Here is a 6,653-nt window from a genome sequence, read left to right on the forward strand (position 1 = left end):
TTCGTCCCCAACATCATCAGGTGACATCTTTCAAGTTTCATTTCTGGCTGGGAGCGCCCTCAGGGCCGCATTATTCCCAGGCCGCGTGGGTCCGTCCCTGCGGCATGTATCCCTTTTATTTCATGTTCTTGGCTTACCTTATTGGGGGCGCCCCTCGGGCTGCATCATCCCCAAGTCGCTCGGGCCTGACCGAGCGGCATGTACCCTTCTCGCGTTTACCTTAGGGCTATGCTTTCGACCCATCATGCTTGTTATTTGGTGCCTTTTTCTCCTGGGTGTCGGAATCTTGGGCGTTAAAGGGGGGGTGCCTAAGCATCGCGACTCAGGGCTCCTACCGGCTCTCCAGCCCTCACCCTCTAGTCTTGTCCATGGCATTGCAACCTGGCATGCCAGCGACGGCTGAGACCAGCTCGAGAGCCGGGACCCGAGGACGTAGAGTTTCAACATCTAACCCAGCTTGCGCGTTAAAGGGGGGTGCCTGAGCATCGCGACTCAGGGCTCCTACCGGCTCTCCAGCCCTCACCCTCTGGTCTTGTCCATGGCATCGTGACCTGGCATGCCAGCGACGGCTGAGACCAGCTCGAGAGCCGGGACCCGAGGACGTAGAGTTTCGACATCTAACCCAGCTTGCGCGTTAAAGGGGGGTGCCTGAGCATCGCGACTCAGGGCTCCTACCGGCTCTCCGGCCCTCACCCTTTGGTCTTGTCCATGGCATCGCGACCTGGCATGCCAGCGACGGCTGAGACCAGCTCGAGAGCCGGGACCCGAAGACGTAGAGCATCGGCATTTGGCCAAATTTGCAGGAACACACTCCAAGATAAGGCCCAGAGCCAGGCGCAACCCGCCTTGAGGTAGGGCGCGCTGGCCCACAGGTGCCCAGATACACCTCGTCAAGCCCTACCGTGCCAGCCATGTGTCAGGGTGGGGCTGTATATGCCCCGGGGGCTCCTCCCGAAGGGGAGCCCCCTCCCACGCACCAGTGGAAGCACCATGCTCCGCTGGCTGACGACACTGCCGAGGAGCAGCTATGCCCATACGCATACGGAAGCGCTATGCTCCACGCTGTTGATAAACAACTGAGGGTGGCCCCCGGGCCGCATCAACCTCAGGGAGCCCAGAGCTCAGTGTCTGTCCTCATCGCAACTCCTCCCCTCGGGAGTGCCGCGCGAAGGGGCTGGGCACGGGGGCTGCGCCTGGATCATGCCTAGACGCACGCCACCTGGCCAGGCCCCCCGGGCCTGGTTCGTCGCACGTCCCTCCCCGAGCGGAGCCAAGGTACAAAGGCCGTTTGAGCGTCAAGGGGGACTCCTGAGCATCGCGACTCAGGAGCCTAACTGGTCACGTAGCCCCTCACTCCTTAGTTTCGAAAGGCTAACGGCGATTGAGGTATGCGCGGGGCCGGGCTCTATAGACGTAGAACGGTAGATCCACCCGCATCTCACCTCCCTAAGGACTCACCCCCACATCTCACCTCCCTACTTGCTGTTCGAGCGCCAAGGGGGACTCCTGAGCATCGTGACTCAGGAGCCTAACTTGTCACGTAGCCCCTCACTCCTTGGTCCCGTCCTGGTTTCCGGTCGGGGCCAATGGCGGCTGAGGTATGCGCGGGGCCGGGCTCTGCCGGCGTAGAACATAAGCAAGTAGGAAGGAATAATGCAAATTTCAGGGAATTCAAAAGCAAATATTACAGTCCATACTGTTATCACGGCATCAAACACAAGTTTTAACGCCTCCCCGAGGCATGGTACATGTGCATGAATTAAAAGCAGGACGAGAGCCACGACGGAGTCACTTGCCGGCGGTGGAGCTGCGCGGAGCAGGTTCGCCTTGTGGAGCAGCAGGGCTAGCAGCGCTCCGCTTCGGCTTGGTACTGAAGGCCCGGAACTTCCTCAGCAGAGCCTCCGCACGACCCTTCACGGCCTCAGCAGCGGCAGCGGCACGCTCGCCGCTCACTGGCTCCAGCAGGCTGTCGAGGTCGATGTTGGGGTCACGAAGATAGATGTGGGTGAAGACCCGCATCAGCGCTGCAGAAGACAAGACGCGTGCCTCGGCCTCAGCCGTAGGGCCAAGGCCAAGGGTGACGTCTTGAAGGGCGTGAACTAAGAAGGGAAGCAACTTGGCGGGGCCATCCTCCTCGCCGGCCAGCGGGCTCTCAAGGCCGCTATCATAAAGCGTCTTTAATGAAGTGCGAGCCTTCTCCTCCATATCCGCGAAGGCCACGCGATCCTCGGCGAGAACCCGGGCCTTGCCGTCCAGCTCAACCTTTCTCGCCTCCAGCTCTTGCTCCAGCGCGCCTAGGCAGCCACGGCGCCTCTTGAGCTTGGCTTCCAGGTCCTTGACGGCCACCTCGCGAGCCTTCATGCTTTCCTCTTGCTCTTGGTGAAGGCGGGCCTCCTCGGCAAGCTGGTCCTGCAGGCCCTTCAGCTCGCTCTCCAGCGTCTCACAGCAACCTCGGACGCTAGCTGCCTCCCCCAAGGCAGCATCGCGGGCAACCTTCGCCTCAAGGACGGCCTGCTTCTCCTCGTCGCAAGCCGTCGAGGCCTGGACCAGCGCCGCCCGTAGCGAAGCATCGAAGCGAATCCAGCCAGAAGCCAACTCCAAGCGCCCGGCCACTAGACGAGGGTCGGCGCCCAGAAGATCCTGCCGCAGACGGTCCAATTTGGCAGCGGCGCGATCCAGAACAGTAGTCGGAGAAGCGGCAGTCGGTGGAGTAGGAGGAGAAGACGACAGCGTGACCACGGCATCCTGAGGCGGAACCAGCTGCGCCACGACGGCTGTGGAGGCAACATCAGGTAAGGGCACCTCAGGAGGGCGCCCGGGCAGGGGAGGCCCGTGCGTCACAATCACCTTCTTTCTCGGGCAGAGGCGCTGCCACGGATGGGGCCTCAGGAGCTCCCTTCGACTTCTTTGCCGCAGGCACCAGCCTAGCCGGGAGACACAAGCGTCAAGTCTCAGCAACAAAACAATAACCAAGACAGGGATCAAGCACTTACAGGTCGTCGCTTGCGGGCTCAAGCAGCCTCCGGCCATACTTAAAGCCCGAGAGCCGGCTGCTAGGATCAGCTTCGAGGAGCGTGGGAGCAGGAGGTGCGCCTGTGGATCGTCTCGGGGCTGGGGCAGACCCGCGGGGGATTAGCCCGGTCTGGTCCTTCTTCGGGATCGGAGGCAGACTCCCGCCGCCATGCCCATCATCACCCTCATCATCATCACTCAGAGAGAGGAGGAGGACGCGGGACCTGCGCCAAAGGGGGGGGAGCCCTTGACTCCGCCTCGGAGTCAGCCCCCTCTTCCCGCTCCCCTTCCTCCTTCTCTTCGCTGGAGTCGCCGGAGGACACGTCCACCAGGTCCTCTGGAGCCTCCACGGGCACGGGCCCGTCCCCGTCGAAGACGGGCATGGACCCCACTACCTGCTCCCAGTCCTCGCGGAGGAACAGGGGTGTAGGAGCGCCCTCCAGCCTCGCCACGTCGCCCCAAACCAAGGACTGGAGGACCGCAGCCAGATCCTCATCGGCCAAGACCGCGGGGCTCAGGTGAGGCCGCCATATCAGAAGTGAGTACTGACAAAGCGGAGCCAGCTGATGCTCCAGGAGCTCCCTCAGTAGTGACGCACCGGTCAGCTTCGCCGCCACCACGCTGGCCGGCCTCAGATCCGCGTCCATCTTCTTCAACACCAGCTTCGCACGAGGATCCGCAAGCTCCACTCGGGACCAGTCGTCGGAGCTCGCGGGGTGCCCCGTGGGCAGGATCAGCCGAGGGTGGATGCGCCCAGCATCCACCAAGACCCACTTGCTCCTGAAGCCCTCAATCCTTTTCCCAGGGTTCGAAATGGAGATGGAGCCACCGTACGCGACGAAGCTCGCGCACGCAGAGACGGGACCGCGGGAGGTCCGGAGGGAGAAGTAGTGGCGCAGCAGGGCCACTGAGGGTTTCACCCCTACGTGAGCCTCACAATAGTAGGCGAAGATTGCCAGAAGAAGGACGGAGTTGGGATGGAAGAGCAGAGCTTGAATGTTATAGTGGCGGAGGACAGAGAAGAAGAACTCAGAAAAGGGAGGCGCTAGACCGGCGACAATGGCGCTCACGAAGAGCGGATAGAAGGTGCTCCCTTGGCCTTCAGGGACGGCAGAGCCGGCCTTGAACACCTTCGCCCCGTCGATGCCCTACGCCACCGCCATCTGGCGCACCTGAGAAAGGCTCGCCTCCGACACGTTCGGCGAGTCCAAGGCAGACGAGTACCAGGCTCCGACCGGGGCTTGGCGAGGCGCCATGTCTGGCTAGGGCACGCGGATGGAGCAGATCTGAAGATTTCGGAGGCGGGGAGGAGAGGCGCAAGAAAGGGGATCTGAGCAGCAATTGAAGAAAGCAAGGGAGGCAAGGGGCAGGTGCCGCTCCTTTACCAACTCGCGCAGTTTCAGAGGCGCCCACGTCCAATCAACCGCCACGCGGCACCCGAGGCCGCAGGCTGTTAGGGCCCGCGACGCTGCGCGCTTGCCCTTTCGCCTCTCCGCTCGGCCAAGTCCGGGCGCGCCGTGGGCCCGGGGGCTACTATCGGTGTTCTGGGAACGGGGGTCCCCAGACTTGCCTGCCTGCGGCCTGCGGCGTGGCTCAAAGGAGGCCCAGCACAGCCCATCTTCATCAACACAAGCTCAAGACCCTCGCGAGGGGCCAAGCCTCGCGGGACAGACGACAAGGAGCTTCCTCAGGCACGGCCTCGTCAGGCTGGCTCACGAGGAGGCGGAGAGTTCAAGGCAGGGTACCTCGCGAGGTGCCCATGACGCAAGCCATGACGACCAAGGGCGCCAGTCGGGCGCCAGCCCGCGCAGTGTCCTCCCTTTCTTTTTGGTGCAAAGGGGGAAAGCGCAGGCGAGAGCATCAAGCAAAGGCATCCATTTCGGTGCAACAAGACCAAGACCAGCCCAACGGCAGGACAGAAGTCGTTGTGGAGCCCAAGCAGGCGTCACCACCAGAGCCTTTGATAGGCGAGGACCAACTTTAGTCAGGATAAGTGTACCCGTTGTTCCCCTTCAAAATGGCCAATTGTTGGCGCCCTTCCCGCTCAATATTTGGGAAGAGGCCCAGGGCATTTGCCTATAAATAGGACTAGCCACCCCCAGGGTAGAGGCAATCTGGACCGGACCTAGCAACCTGGATCCTCTCCAAGAAATCAGTAGATAGAGCGATCGAACTCCTCCTAGCAGTTTGTCGCACCAGCCAAGAACAGACCCTCGCAAGGCTGTTCTTCCTTGTATTGTTCATCATCAGCCTAAGAGGCAATCCACCACACCACACACTGGAGTAGGGTATTACACCACAATGGTGGCCTGAACCAGTATAAATCTTGTGTGTCTTGTGTTGTTCTGTTTGGTAGTTTAGATCCTAGCGATTCGGCGAGGAGCAAGCCGGTAGAGGGTTAAATCTCCGCACGCACCCCAGTGTTCGAACCTCAAGGGTCTGCCGGAACCCGAAATCTGACATGAGCTTTTATTTGCTATCTCTGAGTGCAAATGCCCAATTTATGGTCCGTTCATCATGCTGCTTATTGAGAAGGCATGGGATCGTGTCTATCCCAAGGTGATGCTAGAGACTGGAGAGTTGGTTTCTCACGACATCAAGCGTCTGAGGAAGGACAACTGGGGCACTCAGGTCCCTAAATCTGGAGGTCCCTCATCTTCTACTGCCATGGAGACCGAGGGGGACGCTGAGGTTGAGGCTGAGGATGATCATGATAACTATGTGCCTTCTGTGGCAGAGCCCTCTTGGGCAAAGAAGCTCAAGCTCAAGATGGAGAAGCTGTTCTGCATGAAGTCTCACGGTCAGTACATGACTCATGTGGCTGAGAAGAAGGCCCGAGGTCGTCACAAGGAGCTCATACGTCAGTTGGGTGCCACCGTTAACAGTGGATCTGAGGACCAGCTTACTAAGGAGGAGGAGTGGATTCAGCAGCACTGCCCGTGGACTGATTCTGATGCCGAGCACTTCCCGACCGATGACGGTGGCGCAGACGATCCCGCTGAGATATGATATTTGAGTCCCTCTCCTGCTATCACCTGGAGCCGTAGCAACACTCCCTCTCCTTTTTGGTGTCTCGATGCCAAAGAGGGAGAGAGTTTAGGGATTTGTGTTTTGTGTCTTCCGTCTTCTGTGTTTGTGTTCTCTCGCAGTTTGCTTTGTTTGGTTTGTGTCAGTGAGACCTAATTTCCAGTCATATGGTGTGAGACATGTGCTAACTTATCTTTCGAGTATCATTATCTATGTCACTATCTAGCTTATGAGTTGCATGCTTATCCTGTTATCTATGTTGCTCTTATATACCCTGCTTAGGTGGTTGGTCTCTAAAATGTAGGGGGAGCGTTGATCCTATGTGTGTCGTGCGGTCCAAAGCACTTATCTAGATAGCACACATCTAGGGGGAGCCCATCTACATTTTAGGACGGTGGGGTTTTTGCGCTTATCCTATATCTTTCCTGTTTGTGCAAATCCCCTATTGCATCAATCCACCAAAAAAGGGGGAGATTGTAAGGGCATATTTATCCCCAAGATGTTTTGGTGATTGATGACAATGCTTTTGCGGACTAATCGTGTGCGTTGAGTTCTTTCAGAGATTCATCCTTTGGCACGAGACGATTACCTTCCCTCGGTGTTTTATTCAAGAC

This window comes from Triticum aestivum, chromosome 3B (genome assembly GCF_018294505.1).
Source record: "Triticum aestivum cultivar Chinese Spring chromosome 3B, IWGSC CS RefSeq v2.1, whole genome shotgun sequence".
Lineage (NCBI taxonomy): Eukaryota > Viridiplantae > Streptophyta > Magnoliopsida > Poales > Poaceae > Triticum > Triticum aestivum.